The 15,176-nt window shown below is 54.3% G+C and overlaps 1 non-coding gene and 2 pseudogenes across 1 annotated transcript; all 3 read right to left on the bottom strand.

Annotated features, from left to right (window-relative positions):
- Positions 1 to 2,848: 2,848 nt before the first annotated feature.
- On the bottom strand, positions 2,849 to 10,241 carry LOC146788751 (28S ribosomal RNA; annotated as a pseudogene).
- A 427-nt stretch (positions 10,242 to 10,668) lies between these two features.
- Positions 10,669 to 10,822, bottom strand: LOC146788750 (5.8S ribosomal RNA). The gene has a single exon (XR_014970237.1). It is a non-coding gene; the product is annotated as a 5.8S ribosomal RNA (ribosomal RNA).
- Positions 10,823 to 11,820: 998 nt separating this feature from the next.
- On the bottom strand, positions 11,821 to 13,629 carry LOC146788749 (18S ribosomal RNA; annotated as a pseudogene).
- Positions 13,630 to 15,176: the final 1,547 nt, after the last annotated feature.

Raw genomic sequence — 15,176 nt, 5'->3', positions numbered from 1 at the left:
GAGAGATTGCCCTGGCCCCCGGTGGACCCCCGTCCCCAGTGCCCGGACCATCCGATGGCTTGCAGGATGGGGGGGTCACGCACCCCAGGGCCTTCCAGATGGAGCTCAAGTCCTGGGCCTGGTCCCAGCTTCCGAACCCTAGCCAGGCTGGGAGAGCCTCCCTGGGCCCCAATGGACCCCCGTCCCCAGCGCCTTGACCCTCCAATGGCTTACAGGATGGGGGGCGCACGAATCCCGGGGACGGCCAAACAGAGCTCAAGCCCCGTCCCAGTCCCAGCTTCCAAACCCTAGCCAGGCTGGGGAGAGCCTCCCCAGGCCCCGGTGGTCCCCCGTCCCCAGCGCCCGGACCCTCGGCTGGCTTGCAGGACGGGGGCTCATGCACCCCAGGGCCCGCCGGACCGAGCTCAAGCCCCGGGCCCAGACCCAGCTTCCAAACCCTGGCCAGGCTGGGGAGAGCCTCCCCGGGCCTTAGTGAACCCCCGTCCCCAGCGCCCGGACCCTCCGATGGCTTGCAGGATGGGGGGCTCAAGCACCCCGGTACCCGCCAAACAGAGCTCAAGCCCCGGGCCCGGTCCCAGCTTCCGATCCCTAGCCTGCCGGGAAGTGCCTCCCCGGGCCCCGGAGGACCCCCGTCCCCAACCTCGGGAACCTCGGTTGGCTTGCAGGACGGGGGACTGCCACACCCCATGGCCCGCCGTACGGAGCTCGAAACCCAGGCCCTGTCCCAGCTTCTGGACCCTAGACCGGCTTGAGAGAGCCTCCCCGGGCCCTGATGGATCCCGATAACCAGCGCCTGGACCCTCTGATTGCTTGCAGGATAGGGGGCTAACGCACCTCAGTTCCCAATGAACGAAGTTCTAGCCCCGGGCCCGGTCTCAGCTTCCAAGCCCTAGCCAGGCCTGGGAGAGCCTTCCCAGGCCCTTGTGGACCCCCATCCCCAGTACCCAGACCCTCGGCTGGCTGGCAGGATGGGGGGCTCCCACACCCCTGGGCCCGCCAGGTGGAGCTCAAGCCCCCGGGCCTGTCCCAGCTTCTGAGCCCTAGCCAGGCTGGCGAGAGCCTGCCCGGGCCCCGGTGGACCCCCGTTCCCAGTGCCCGAACCCTCCGATGGCTTGCAGGATGGAGGGCTCATGCACCCCAGGGCACGCCAGACAGAGCTCAAGCCCCAGGCCTGGTCCCAGCTTCCGAATCCTAAACCAAAGGAAATGACGGATGGAGTGTTGAACATTGCAAGCACTCACCCCCAGTTAACTGATCTGGGTTTAATCCATCACCGTTCTTTAGCCCACTCTGCCACCCCAGTTCAGACATGGCCATATGCAAACCAGTCTGACCCTGTGCCTCATGGGAACAGTCCAGCCCGAACTGCCAAGCCATGTCTTTCCTGGACCAGAAACAAGCTTCCTAGGAACGGTTTCTGGCATTTCAGCCGTCTTCAGCCAGGCTTGCTTGAATCCAGTGGCAAAGTGAGCAAGGGACTCCGAATCCTAGCCAGGCTGGGGAGAACCTCCCCTGGCCCCGGTGGCCCCCTGTCCCCAGTACCCGGACCCTTGGCTGGCTTGCAGGATGGAGGCTCACGCACCCTGGGGCCTGTCGGACAGAGCTCAAGCCCCAGGCCCAGTCCCAGCTTCCAAACCCTGGCCAGGCTGGGGAGAGCCGCCCCGGGCCCCGATGAACCCTTGTCCCCAGCGCCTGTAACCTCCGATGGCTTGCAGGATGGGGGCTCATGCACCCCGGGGCCTGCCGGACAGAGCTCAAGCCCCGGGCCTGGTCCCAGCTTCCTAACCATAGGCAGGCTGGGGAGAGCCTCCCCGGGCCCCGGTGAACCCCCGTCCCCATCGCCTGGACCCGCGGCTGGCTTGCAGGATGGGGGCTCCCACACCCCGGGGCCCACCAGACAGAGCTTGAAACCCAGGCCCTGTCCCGGGTTCCAAACCCTAGCCAGGCTGGGGAGAGCCTCCCCTGCCCTGATGGACCCCCGTAACCAGTGCCCAGACCCTCCTATGGCTTGCAGGATGGGGGGCTCATGCACCCCGGTTCCCGCTGGATGGAGTTCAAGCCCTGGGCTCGGTCTCAGCTTCTGAACCCTAGCCAGGCCGGGGAGAGACTCCCCGGGCCCCGGTGAACCCCAGTCCCCAGCGCCCAGACCCTCAGCAGGCTTGCAGGATGGGGGGCTCACGCACCCCAGGACCCACCAGACGGAGATCAAGCCCTGGGCCCGGTGCCAGCTTCAGGACCCTAGCCAGGCTGAGGAGAGCCTCCCCAGACCCCGGTGAACCCCCGTCCCCAGCGCCTGAACCATCAGCTGGAACCAGGGAGGGTTAAGCCCAGACCATGTCCTCTCCCTGACGGCCTGCCGGGGAGCCCATTCTCAACTATTAAGCCCCACGTAGTGGGGGCTTACAGAACTTTGGGGAAGGATGAAAGTTGGAGTTATTCCGGCCGGCCCGGGATGACCCAGTGCCCAGATGGCCTGGGAGGGTGCCGTACCCGGTTGCCCTTGCAGTCCGGCGAGGGGTGGCCAGGTGCACTGAGGCAGCCACTCGGGAGGCTCCTTCCCCGGGGCTGCTGCTCGCCTCCTTGGGCAGGAGCAGTGGGAAGGAGAGTCCCGGCCAGCACAGGCCATCTGGTCACCCTGCCGACCCGCAAGGGATGGTGGCCCCCGACCCCTCACCCTGGTGGGGAAGGGCAGGAGGGGGAGGCCCACGTGCCGGAGGGCAGGTGGTGGAGGCAGCCTCCCACAAACCCACGTTACCCCCTCCATGTCCCTCCCGCCGGCCCGGCGGCAGAGGAACTCACCCCTGGGTGTGGTGGAGGAGGGCGTCCGCGGGCACCCACGCACGTAGAGACAAAAGCTTGGCTCAGAGGATGACTTTCAATAGATCGCAGCGAGGTTGCTGCTCTGCTACTTACGAAACCCTGACCCAGAATCAGGTCGTCTAGGAATGATTTATCACCGGGTGTCCCACGAACATGCGGTGCACTAAGGGCGATGGAGGTGGCCCCCTTCCATCCGCGCTCCGGTCCCCAAGCGAGCGGCTCTACGCACCAGCCCCCCAAGAAAGGCCGCCTATCCCAGGCCAACCGAGGCTCCACGGCACTGCGGTATCGTTAAGGTTTAGGGAGGATTCTGACTTAGAGGCGTTCAGTCATAATCCCACAGATGGTAGCTCCGCCCCATTGGCTCCTCAGCCAAGCACATACACCAAATGTCTGAACCTCTGGTTCCTCTCGTACTGAGCAGGATTCCTATTGCAACAACACATCATCAGTAGGGTTAAACTAACCTGTCTCACGACAGTGTAAACCCAGCTCACTTTCCGTATTTGTTGTTGAACAATCCAACACTTGGTGAATTCTGCTTCACAATGATAGGAAGAGCCGACATCGAAGGATCAAAAAGTAACGTCGCTATGAACGCTTGGCTGCCACAAGCCAGTTATCCCTGTGGTAACGTTTCTGACACTTCCTGCTTGAAACCCAAAAAGTCAGAAGGATTGTGAGGCCCCGCTTTCACGGTGTGTATTCATACTGAAAATCGAGATCAAGCGAGCTTTTGCCCTTCTGCACCGCAGGAGGTTTCTGTCCTCCCTGAGCTCACCTTAGGACACCTGTAATATCGTTTGACAGGTTTACCGCCCCAGTCAAACTCCCTATCTGCCACTGTCCCCAGAGAGGGTCACGCCCGGCGGGTGCCAGACATTTGGAGCCAGAAGCGAGAGCCCCACGGGGCTCACCCTCTCGCCTCACCGGGTAAGTGAAAAAACGATAAGAGTAGTGGTATTTCACCGGTGGCCCGAGGGCCTCCCACATATCCTACACCTCTCATGTCTCTTCACAGTGCCAGACTAGAGTCAAGCTCAACAGAGCTTCTTTCCCCGCTGATTCTGCCAAGCACGTTCCCTTGGCTGTGGTTTCGCTAGATAGGGACAGTGGGAATCTCGTTCATCCATTCATGTGCGTCACTAATTAGATGACGAGGCATTTGGCTATCTGTACCACCTCGCGGTGGCTCATTCTGGGTTATTATGCTGCCCATCAGCTTTAAATCGGTTTTGCTTCCAACAATACAACATTTATTCACTCCGGAGTACAGCCACATTTTAAGCTGTCCTCACTGGAACTGGGGTCACATATAGGCCAGAGATAGTACACCCTGCAGTACTATTCCAACAATATAAAATTGTCTATAAACAGTCCTGTTAGCAGGACATCAAGAATCAATGCAATATGTAGTGACTATGTGTATGTAATTATTTGAAACCTATTTTTCATTCAAGACATTTCAATAGTCATGATGTACACATTTATATCTAAATTATTATAATATAAGCACACATCTATAAAAATCCACATCTATAAATTGCACATCTAGTTAGAAAACACATCTCTATAAAAATTCACATCATTAAAATCCACATCTATACTAATTCTTGTGTCAACTATAAACTGTTATGTAACTGTTTAACCACATGTAAATCTTAGTGAATCAACATTTTAGGCTAATACGTTTTTATAAGAGTGACATGTGTGCTGGACGATAGTGTACATCTCAGTGTTTGGCTTGAAATTTAATTGTCCATGAATACTTGGCACATTTGGAGAGTGTCCATTAAAGTAGTCAGGCAAACATTCTTCTTGAATGGGAACGACATTTGCAGACCAAGATCAGCCAGAGTAACATCATTACATTGAGGGCAAATTCCCCGACATCCGACAATTAAGCCATGCAACTTTACAGTTTTACAGTTGGTAAGATCGTTGGTTTGCTGTGATAGATCCTGATAATATTTAACTTTACTCTCATACCGTAATTCAAGGGAATTTTGTAAGTTTTCCTAACGAATTGAAACATCAACCACTACAGCAGTACTATTTTTGGTGAACACTACATTTGGTTTTCTTAGTTCACCTTGACTATTTTTGACATGAGGTTCCCTGTATGTCATCCACCCACATCTTTTTGCTCTATCAATTAGCAATTCCAACACTTTGTTATGCATTTTTATCCTTATGTCCTTGGTTTTAGGACATGCACCTGAAATATGTGAAATTGTTTCGCACACATCTTTGCAGTATCTACAGGTAGCAAATGTACGATTTCTTCCCCTAGTAATGGTTTCTCTAGTATACAGGACATTTGCTCTCAACATCAGCGCAGCTGTGTATTGATTTTCTTTTATTTTATTATGTTTGCTGATCCAAAAATTTGAGGTTGGATTACTTGCTAAGTATTTAATACCATCACCTTGGACAGGGAGATTTGCCCATTTCTCAAATTCCTCTTTCCTCCAATCATATGTTGCTACCAAACTCAATTCATGACTCAGAAATCTACTGTCTAAAATCTTGAGTTTGTGTGTTTTGATGATGCTATCCATTTTTTCATTGATTACTTCTCCTGCATACCTGAATGATTGAGCTATGTACAGATCTGGAGCTTCCCTGAGATACAATAAGTTATTGACTTTGTTCAGACCAATTGTCGTACATAACTTTGGTATACTGAGGCCCCCAAAGGATCTTTTCGAATACAGGAGACCATCACAGAAAATGTTTGACATACTTTTTAATTGTTTGATCCAGAATGTTTAAAGTTTTAGCTTCTGTTCCTGTCATTTCCAGTTTAAATGACAGTTTAGGGATCAAATATTGACACAATATTTCTATTTTCTGTGTGGGCTTAAGTGGTAGATTGTCGAGTTTTTGAGCACAGTCAACAAGAACCTCATTAATTTTGTTGTTGCTTGAATGGCCGGTGTGTGGATCAAAGTTCAGTCCGAGGTATCTCTCGCTTTCTCCTGGATGAATGTTTTCAATATTTTGTTTTTCAAATTGCCATGGTTTACAGTTGTTAACCAGGATCTGGTCTTTATGGTGACTTATATAAAATCCATGTGTTTTTTTCACATTAAGTTTTAAGCCTGTTGTTTTACTGAATTTTACAAAGATTTTCAGATTTGTACTCTTTCCTTCCCAGGTGTTGCTGAGTACTGCGATGTCATCGGCAAAGGCCAGAGCGGTGATTTGCTTAATGAGATCATTGGAGCCGAATGTGAAGCCCTTGCCGTCTTTCTGAAGATCACAGATCAGAGGATCCATGGCGATATTAAACAGCAGTGGGGATAAAGAGTCACCTTGATTAACTCCTCACTACATTGTTATTTCTGGAGTTGCTTCATTGTTTTTTCCCCCGAAAAATGTTGTTGAGTCAGTGTATAAGTCTTTTATTATGTCTCTGATGCATGATGGAACTCTGTGTCTTTCAAGACTCTGTAGAATATGACCATGACTGAGAGTCAAAAAGATTTTAGATATCTATGAACACCACTGCCAACGAGCTTCTGTTCTTTCGTGCCCCTTTTATAATGTTTTGCAGAAGAGTCAGATTTTCGAGACAACCTCTCACCTTCATGACGCCTTTTTGTCTTGTATTTATTTCAGCAAAAAATGTGAGTCTTTTAGTTAATAATTTCGTGAACAACTTCATGAATGCCGTACTGATGGTAATTGGACGCCAATTACTGATTTTTTTTTTAGTTCACTAATCGGTACATTCTTAGGTATTAGTGTTGACCGGTTCTTTTTAATACTGTCTGGTACTCTTCTCATCGATAACCAAAACGATAAGATTCTGGGCAGCAGTCTTGGTTGCCTGCTATGTACTTTATATAAGTCATTCAGCCCAACCTTATCAGGCCCCACTGCTTTCTTTAAATCTGATTCATCGAAGGCTTTAGATATTTCGAGCAGTGTAATTTCTTCACACAGACTTCCAATTTCCCATTAATCTGGTATCTGATAAATTGGGATGAATTTGGGATTTTTCTTATTTTCTTTTTCAATTATGTCTTTATAGTATTGGAAGATTTCATCAGCACTGATTTGGCAGGTGACATCTTCTGCCCCATCAGTGATTATCCTGGCAATTTTCTTTCTGTCTTTTTAAAACATTGCCTGGTATTCTTTGTAGTTGACCTTTGCTTTTGCATAGTTTTTCTTGTGTGTCTGATTGAGCCTTCCATTGTTCTTATCTTTCTTTGATATCTTGTTTTGTACTGAGGCAGTCTGTTGCTCATCTTGAGCAGAGTTCATAGGTTTATTATTGGGTTCGCTCGTTGGTTCGGTATGATTCGCTGGTATAGGATTTATAACATTGGTGTTTTCTGATATATAAGTCACTATCTCATCCATCAGATCCATAGCAGCATCGTGATGCTGGATGTTTTTGGTGTACTTCTCGATTTCTGTGATTCTATCATTCAGTTCATCAAAGTTTTTTATTTTTGGCGCTCGTTTCTGATTGATAAAGTTTCTGCACCTTTCTGTTTTTACTTCTACTGCAATCTCTGGTTCATCGCAGAAGTCATTCTCAGAGATATTTGATGCTTGCAGTACATTCTTTGTCAATTTTTTGTTCTTATCTCTTCTATCTCTTCTTTTTTCTGCAATTTTTTTAGTATTTTTATTGTCAAAATGCGGAACCATCAGCACATTAATGTTTCTCTTGTTCTCATACACTTTTTCCAATTCTGCTAATAGCAGTATTTTTGTTCCTGTGACATAGTTTTGATGGTTTGCTGCTTGCTAGAGCTGCTAGTCTAGCCTCATTTTGCGCTCTTGGATGCGCATGCCAACCATGTTGTGAAACTCCAATCTTTGTTCCAAATCTGAGGTCACAGAAGCTGCACAGGAATAGCAACTCTCCTTTTTGAGGTCTTCCTTTACATTTTGCATAATGGCATGCAATATTGTGGTATTCGGCTTCTTTGTCACATTTTTAACAATACATTTTGAGATAGAAGCCTTTATGCTTGTTGGAGACATGTTTTCTCAATTCTTTAAAAGTTCCCAATATGTCTCCACACAAGTCACATTTATTGTCCAGCTGCGGCGTGCACCCAGCCCCGCTTTGCGCCCCAGCCCGACCGACCCAGCCCTTAGAGCCAATCCTTATCCCGAAGTTACGGATCTGACTTGCCAACTTCCCTTACCTACATTGTTCCAACATGCCAGAGGCTGTTCACCTTGGAGATCTGCTGCGGATATGGGTACGGCCCGGTGCGAGATTTTCACCATCTCCCCCGGATTTTTAAGGACCAGCGAGAGCTCACCGGATGCCGCTGGAACTGCAATGCTTTCCAAGTCTCGGGCCCCTCTCTCAGGGCGAACCCATTCCAGGGCACCCTGCCCTTCATAAAGAAAAGAGAACTCTCCCCAGGGCTCCCACAGGCTTCTCCAGGATCATTTGCATTACCGCACTGGATGCCGAAGGGGGCGCCCGTCTTCGCCAATCTGTGTTCGGAGATCTGAACCTGACTGCCTTTCGATCGAGCGAGGGCAACGGAGTCCATCGCCCGTCCTTTCCGAACGGCACTCGCCCTTCTCTTAGAACAGACTGACCCATGTTCAACTGCTGTTCACATGGAACCCTTCTCCAGTTCGGCCTTCAAAGTTCTTATTTGAATATTTGCTTCTACCACCAAGATCTGCACCTTTGGCGGCTCCACCCAGGCTCTCGCCCGGGCTTCTGTGCGCACCGCAGCGGCCCTCCTACTCGTCGTGGCTTAGCCCCCGCAGCTCTCAGCGCCAGCGATGGCTGGGTTTGGGCCCGACGCTCCAGCGCCATCCATTTTCAGGGATAGTTGATTCGGCAGGTGAGTTGTTACATATCCCTTAGCGGATTCCGACTTCCATGGCCACCGTCCTGCAGCCTATATCAACCAACACCTTTTCTGGGGTCTGATGAGCGTCGGCATCGGGCACCTTAACACGGCATTTGGTTCATCCAGCAGCGTCAGTTCTGCTTATCAAAAGTGGCCCACCAGGCACTCGCATTCCATGCCCGGCTCCACGTCAGCAAGCAGGGCTTCTTACCTATTTAAAGTTTGAGAATAGGTTGAGATCGTTTCGGCCCCAAGACCTCTAATCATTCGCTTTACTAGATAAAACTGGGGACTCCGAGCGCCAGCAAACCTGAGGGAAACTTCGGAGGGAACCAGCTACTAGATGGTTTGATCAGTTTTTTGCCCCTATACCCAGGTCGAACGACCGATTTGCACATCAGGACCGCTACGGATCACCACCAGAGTTTCCTCTGGCTTCGCCCTGCCCAGGCATTATTCACCATCTTTCGGGTCCTACCACGCATGCTCATGCTCTACCTCCCACACAGAGCGGGCGAGACGGGCCGGTGGTGCGCCCGCTGCTGGAAGCGTGACGGGATCCCACCTCAGCCGGCGTGCGCCGGCCCTCACCTTCATTGCGTCACAGGGTTTCGATCGGCCCTCCAACTTGCTCACGTGTTAGACTCCTTGGTCTGTGTTTCAAGATGGGTCGGGTGGGTAACCGATATCGTTGCAGACCCCTGGAGCCCGGTGTGGGCCTCCCCGCCTGGTGGCACGACACGTTCAGGGTGCACTGAGAGCAGTCCGCCCCAGTCAACAGTCACGCTGGTAGCAGGGGGCCCGCCCCCCCTTCAACCGCCCCAGCGCACCCCGAGGGGCAGCCGGGGACGGGTGCCCGCAGGAGGGCATGGAGGAGATCGAATCTCCCTTGGCCCCGCGGACGCAGCAAAGCTGCTGCCAGGAGGGCTGTAACACCCTCCGCCGGAGCGGAGGGCCACCTGCCACCACGAAGCCTTCCCAGCCAACCCAGAGCCGGTCGCGGCACACCGCTGCAGAGGAAATGAACCCTGCAGGGGCCGGGTAGGGCTTGGGCGCCAGTCCCGTGGAGGGGATCCGGAATTCCAGGTCCACTGACCTTCCCGCCGTGTTGAATCCTCCGGGCGGACTGCACGGACCTCACCCGTTTACCTCTCACCGTTTTCACACCCTCTTGAACTCTCTCTTCAAAGTTCTTTACAACTTTCCCTTACAGTACTTGTTGGCTATCAGTCTCGTGCCTGTGTTTAGCCTGAGATGGAGTTTACCACCCGCTTTGGGCTGCATTCCCAAGCAACCCGACTCAGAGAAAACCCGATACTGGTGTGCCGGGGGCCACTACCGGCCTAACACCGTCCACAGGGTGAGCCTCGATCAGAAAGACTTGGGCCACCTGAGCGATGCCAGGGAGTCGGTCTTCTGTACGCCACATTTCCCGCACCCGCCGCCGGGGGGGGGATTCGGGGCTGGGCTCTTCCCTCTTCACTCGCTGTTACTGGGGGAATCCTGGTTAGTTTCGTTTCCTCCGCTTAGCAATATGCTTAAATTCAGCGGGTCGCCACGTCTGATCTGAGGTCAGAAGAATAACACCGGCGCATCAAGGGGGTTGCTGGGGAAGGCCAGGCCCCAGTCAGAGCAGGGGCCTGGCATCCCAGCAGCGCGCGCTCTGCTTCCCCGGATTGGATCTGGAGGGGTTTTGCACTCCCCAGGATGCCGGCCACAGAGGTGGGCACCTGAGGCACATGCGTGCAGGCAGCCGGTGGGACACCACAGACAGCCACATGTGGCATGCAGCCAGGCACCACGTTGACCTGGACCGGTCACCAGATCCTTTCTCGGGAGCCAGGCGCGCCGTCGGCATACCTCCGTGGCAGGACCCGGCGAGGGATCCTGCCACGGGCGATTGGGGGGGTCTGACCATGTGAGGGACGAAGGGAAGCAGAGCTAACCCTGCTACGGTCCCAGCCGCATCCCTGGGGAAACCCCAGGGTGATTGACGATCGAGCGACCCTCAGACAGGCGTAGCCCCGGGAAGAACCCAGGGCCGCAAGGTGCGTTCGAAGTGTCGATGATCAATGTGTCCTGCAATTCACACTAATTTTCGCAACTAGCTGCATTCTTCATCGATGAGCGAGCCGAGTGATCCACCGCCAAGAGTCACAGACAACTTTTTGAAAACGTTCAACCACCTGCGGGCGTAGGAGAGGTGGGAGGAAGGCGACGCCATCCGTCCACCGCCTGCGCTTTGAGACGGCTCGGGCGCCCCGTTCAAGGCTTCCCCTCTGGGAGTCAGACTGCACCGTTGGAAGAAAAAAACATTGCCAGGCGCTCGGCACAGGAGTCCCCCCACCCACGCGCAGGCAAGGAAGGGGGCTCCCGGTGCATCAGGAACAGGTAGCTCTGCAGCCACCAGTCCCTCCCGGACCCGGAGGGACCGCACGAGTCTTCAAAACCCCTCAGCCCGGCCGCACGGGACCGGGTCAAAACAGGTACCTGGCAACGAGGGAGGGTCGCCCCACCTGCACCTCAACCGTCCGTCGCTGTTGCAGCCCGAGCCGTGCACCAAGCTGGCTTGTACAGCCCACCCCACCCTTGCCCATGCCAGAGGTGCTGGAAGGGAAGAGCCAGGCAGCTCCCCATCCCACACGCCTCCCACCGAGAGGAGCCGGGGGTCCCCTTGCAGGCCCTCAGCTCCTTCTCTTCCAGGCTGCCCTGCCACACAAGAAGGGCCCAACCTCAGTCGCCCGGATCTCGGTCAGGCCAGGATGTTGGGTGCAGGAGGTTCCAGCCAGCAGCAGGTCCTTCTAGGGGGTGTGGTACCAGCCCACTGCCATTTGGTTTCCCCCCACCGCAGGGGTGGTGCCGGGTGAGCTTGGGTTCCATCTCAGAAGGGCCTACCACTGTGCCTCTCCCAGAGAGGGACAGGAGATGGGGGCTGCCCCCGTCCCCAGTCCCTCACACATCGGTCTGGTCCTCCCCGGCGGTAGAGGCCCACCGAAGGCCTGGTCCTCACCCGAGCACCCCATGCGGCCGCGGACCGCTCAACCAGCCGGGGTGCGCCACGACAGGGCTGGGCCCTGTGCCTACCGTGTGTGCTTGCAGGAGGCAGCTGAGGGCTCCGGGCTGGCGCCTTCGGTCGCTTGGGCTGCTCCGCCGTTAATGATCCTTCTGCAGGTTCACCTTCGGAAACCTTGTTACAACTTTTACATCCTCTAGATAGTCAAGTTTGATCATCTTCTCGGTGCTCCGCAAGGGCCGTTGCCGACCCCTGCGGGGCCGATTTGAGGACCTCACTAAACCATCCAATCGGTAGTAGCGACGGGCAGTGTGTACAAAGAGCAGGGACTTAATCAACGCAATCTTAGGACCTACACTTACTGGGAATTCCTCGTTCATGGCAAATAATTGCAATCCCTATTACGAACGGGGTTCAGCGGGTTACCCGTACCTATCGGCGAAGGGTAGACACACGTTGATCCGTTCAGTGTAGCGCATGCAGCCCCGGACATCTAAGCGCATCACAGACCTATTATTGCTCGATCTCGTGTGGGTGAACGCCACTTGTCCCTCTAAGAAGTTGGCCGCTGAACTCTGGGGGTCGCGTAACTAGTTAGCATGGAGGAGTCTCGTTTGTTATCGGAATTAACCAGATAAATCACTCCACCAACTAAGAATGGCCATGCACCACTACCCACAGAATCAAGAAAGAGCTATTAATCTGTCAATCCTTTCCGTGTCCTGGCCGGGTGAGTTTTCCCGTGTTGAGTCAAATTAAGCGGCAGGCTACACTCCTGGTGGTGCCCTTCCCTCAATTCCTTTAAGTTTCAGATTTGCAACCATACTCGCCCCGGAACCGAAAGACTTTGGTTTCCCGGAAGCTGCTCGGCGGGTCATGGGAATAACGCCGCAGGATCGCTAGTCAGCATCGTTTATGGTCGGAACTACGACGGTATCTGATCATCTTCGAACCTCCGACTTTCATTCTTGATTAATGAAAACATTCTTGGCAAATGCTTTTGCTTTGGTTCGTCTTGCGCCGGTCAAAGAATTTCACCTCTAGCGGCACAATACGAATGCCCCCGGCCATCCCTCTTAATCATGGCCCCAGCTCGGAAAACCAACAAATTAGAACCAGAGTCCTATTCCATTATTCCTAGCTGAAGTATTCAGGCGACCGGCCTGCTTTGAACACTCTAAGTTTTTCAAAGTAAACGCTTCGGAACCCCAGGACACTCAGTCAAGAGCATCAAGGGGCGCAGAGAGGCAAGAGCTGGGACAGGCAGTAGCTCGCCTCACGGCAGACCACCAGCTCGATCCCAAGATCCAACTATGAGCTTTTTAACTGCAGCAACTTTAGTAAACGCTATTGGAGCTGGAATTACCACGGCTGCTGGCAACAGACTTGCTCTCCAATGGATCCTCGTTAAAGGATTTAAAGTGTACTCATTCCAATTACAGGGCCTCTAAAGAGTCTTGTATTGTTATTTTTCATCACTGCCTCCCCGAGTCAGGAGTGGGTAATTTGCGCTCCTGCTGCCTTCCTTGGATGTGGTAGCACTTTCTCAGGCTCCCTCTCCGGAATCGAACCGTGATTCCCCGTTACCCGTGGTCACCTTGGTAGGCACAGAAAGTACCATCGAAAGTTGATAGGGTAGACATCCGAATGTATCATGGCCGTCACAGGGACGTGCGATCGGCCTGAGATTATCTAGAGTCAACAAAGTGGCCGGGTGAGCCCAGATTGGTAATGGTCTGATAAATGCAAGCATCCCGGTAGATCAGTGCTCGTCGGCATGTATTAGCTCTGTAATTACCACAGTTATCCAAGTAACAGATGGAGCAATCAAAGGAACGATAACTGATTTAATGAGCCATTCGCAGTTTCACTGTACCGGTCATGTGTACTTACACGTGCATGGCTTAATCTTTGAGACAAGCATATCCTACTGGCAGGATCAACCAGGTAGCCGCATTTGCTGATGTGGTGGGTTTGGGGGCCCGCGTGCCCATCTCCTCGACCTGACAACCTTCGCGCACCCCTCCCTCTCGGGAGCCTGCTGGGGAAAGGAGCCCACCCGCCTGGGTGGGAGGGCTCACTGGAGGGGTGGAGAGGTGAGGTCGCAAGGGCACCGGCAGGCCCAGCCATCTCCCCCGGAAGGGAGAGGTGGGCCAAGGCGCAGCCTGAGCGAGACACAGGGGGTGCCGGAGCCTGGCGGCGGTGACACCCCTCGGTACAATTGTTCCAAGCTGCTGTGGAAATGTGCTGGGCGGAGGGTTGACGGCATGGTGCATGGGGCCTGCGAACCTGCTGGGCAGTAGCATCCGAGGGCTTGGCACCACCTGACCCCTTCTGCTTGGGTCAGAACACTGGGGGACACGAGCTGCCGGGGCAGCTCAGCCTTCGCTCTGCTGGGTAGGGTGAAGAGCCACCTGCCAGGCGGCAAGCCCTCGAGTCAGACAGTCCATGTGGGGAGGAAGCTCCTTGCTTGAAACAACTGCCGAGGCTGGCCAAGCAGTCCATCTCTAAATGGACCGAGAGTGCCCAATCGATCAGAGTATGGCCAAGGCATCCCCTGGCAGGCCGCCCTGCTCGGGAGTTGCCGGCTTCACATCCCTGCCTGCTCCCGGGGTGAGCAGGCTAAAAGGAAAGGCCCATTGGGAAGGGGCTGAGAGGCAGGCGCAGACCCGGGCCCATGGGGACCCTGGTGGGCAGGCCCGGGTGCTGCATTCCCCGTCTCAGAATCACCGGACCTCATGGAGGCCTGACCGAGCAACCTTGGAGAAAAAGGACCATCGGGAAAGGGCTGAGAAGCAGGTATGTACCCGGGACCCTAGGGGCCCCGGCGGGCGAGCCCAGGTGCTGCCTTCCCCATCGCCGGACCTCGTGGAGGTCTGACCCAGCAAATTCGATGAGAAAGGACCATCAGGAAGGGGTTGAGAGACAGGTGCATACCCAGGCCCCTGGGGGCCCCGGCGGGCAGGCCCGGGTGCTGCCTTTCCCTGTCTCAGAATCGCCGGACCCCACGGAGATCTGACCGAGCAAACTCAGAGAAAAAGGACCATCGGAAAGAGGCTGAAAGGCAGGTGAAGACCCGGGCCCCTGGGGGCCCAGCGGGCAGGCCCGGCTGCTGCCTTCCCCATCTCAGTATTGCCGGACCTCACGGAGGTCTGTCTGACCAAGCAAACTCGGAGAAAAAGGACCATCGGGAAGGGGGTGAGAGGCAGGTGCATACCTGGGCGCCTGAGGGCCTTGGCGGGCGGGCCCGGGTGCTGCCTTGCCCTGTCTCAGGTTCTCCGGACCTCGCAGAGGTCTTTCGCAACAAAGTCAGAAAAAAAGGACCATCGAGAAGCGGCTGAGAGGCAGGTGCTGACCCGGGGCCTGGCAGGCCCCGGCGGGTGGTCCCAGGTGCTGCCTTCTCCCGTCTCTGTATCGCCGGACCTCACGGAGGTCTGACTGAGTAAACTCGGAGAAAAAGGGCCATCGGGAAGGGGCTGAGAGCCAGGCGCGTACCC

This window comes from Triturus cristatus, chromosome 10 (genome assembly GCF_964204655.1).
Source record: "Triturus cristatus chromosome 10, aTriCri1.1, whole genome shotgun sequence".
NCBI classification, from domain to species: domain Eukaryota; kingdom Metazoa; phylum Chordata; class Amphibia; order Caudata; family Salamandridae; genus Triturus; species Triturus cristatus.
Note: the sequence above shows the minus strand (reverse complement) of the source record. Positions and strands in the feature narration are given on the sequence as shown.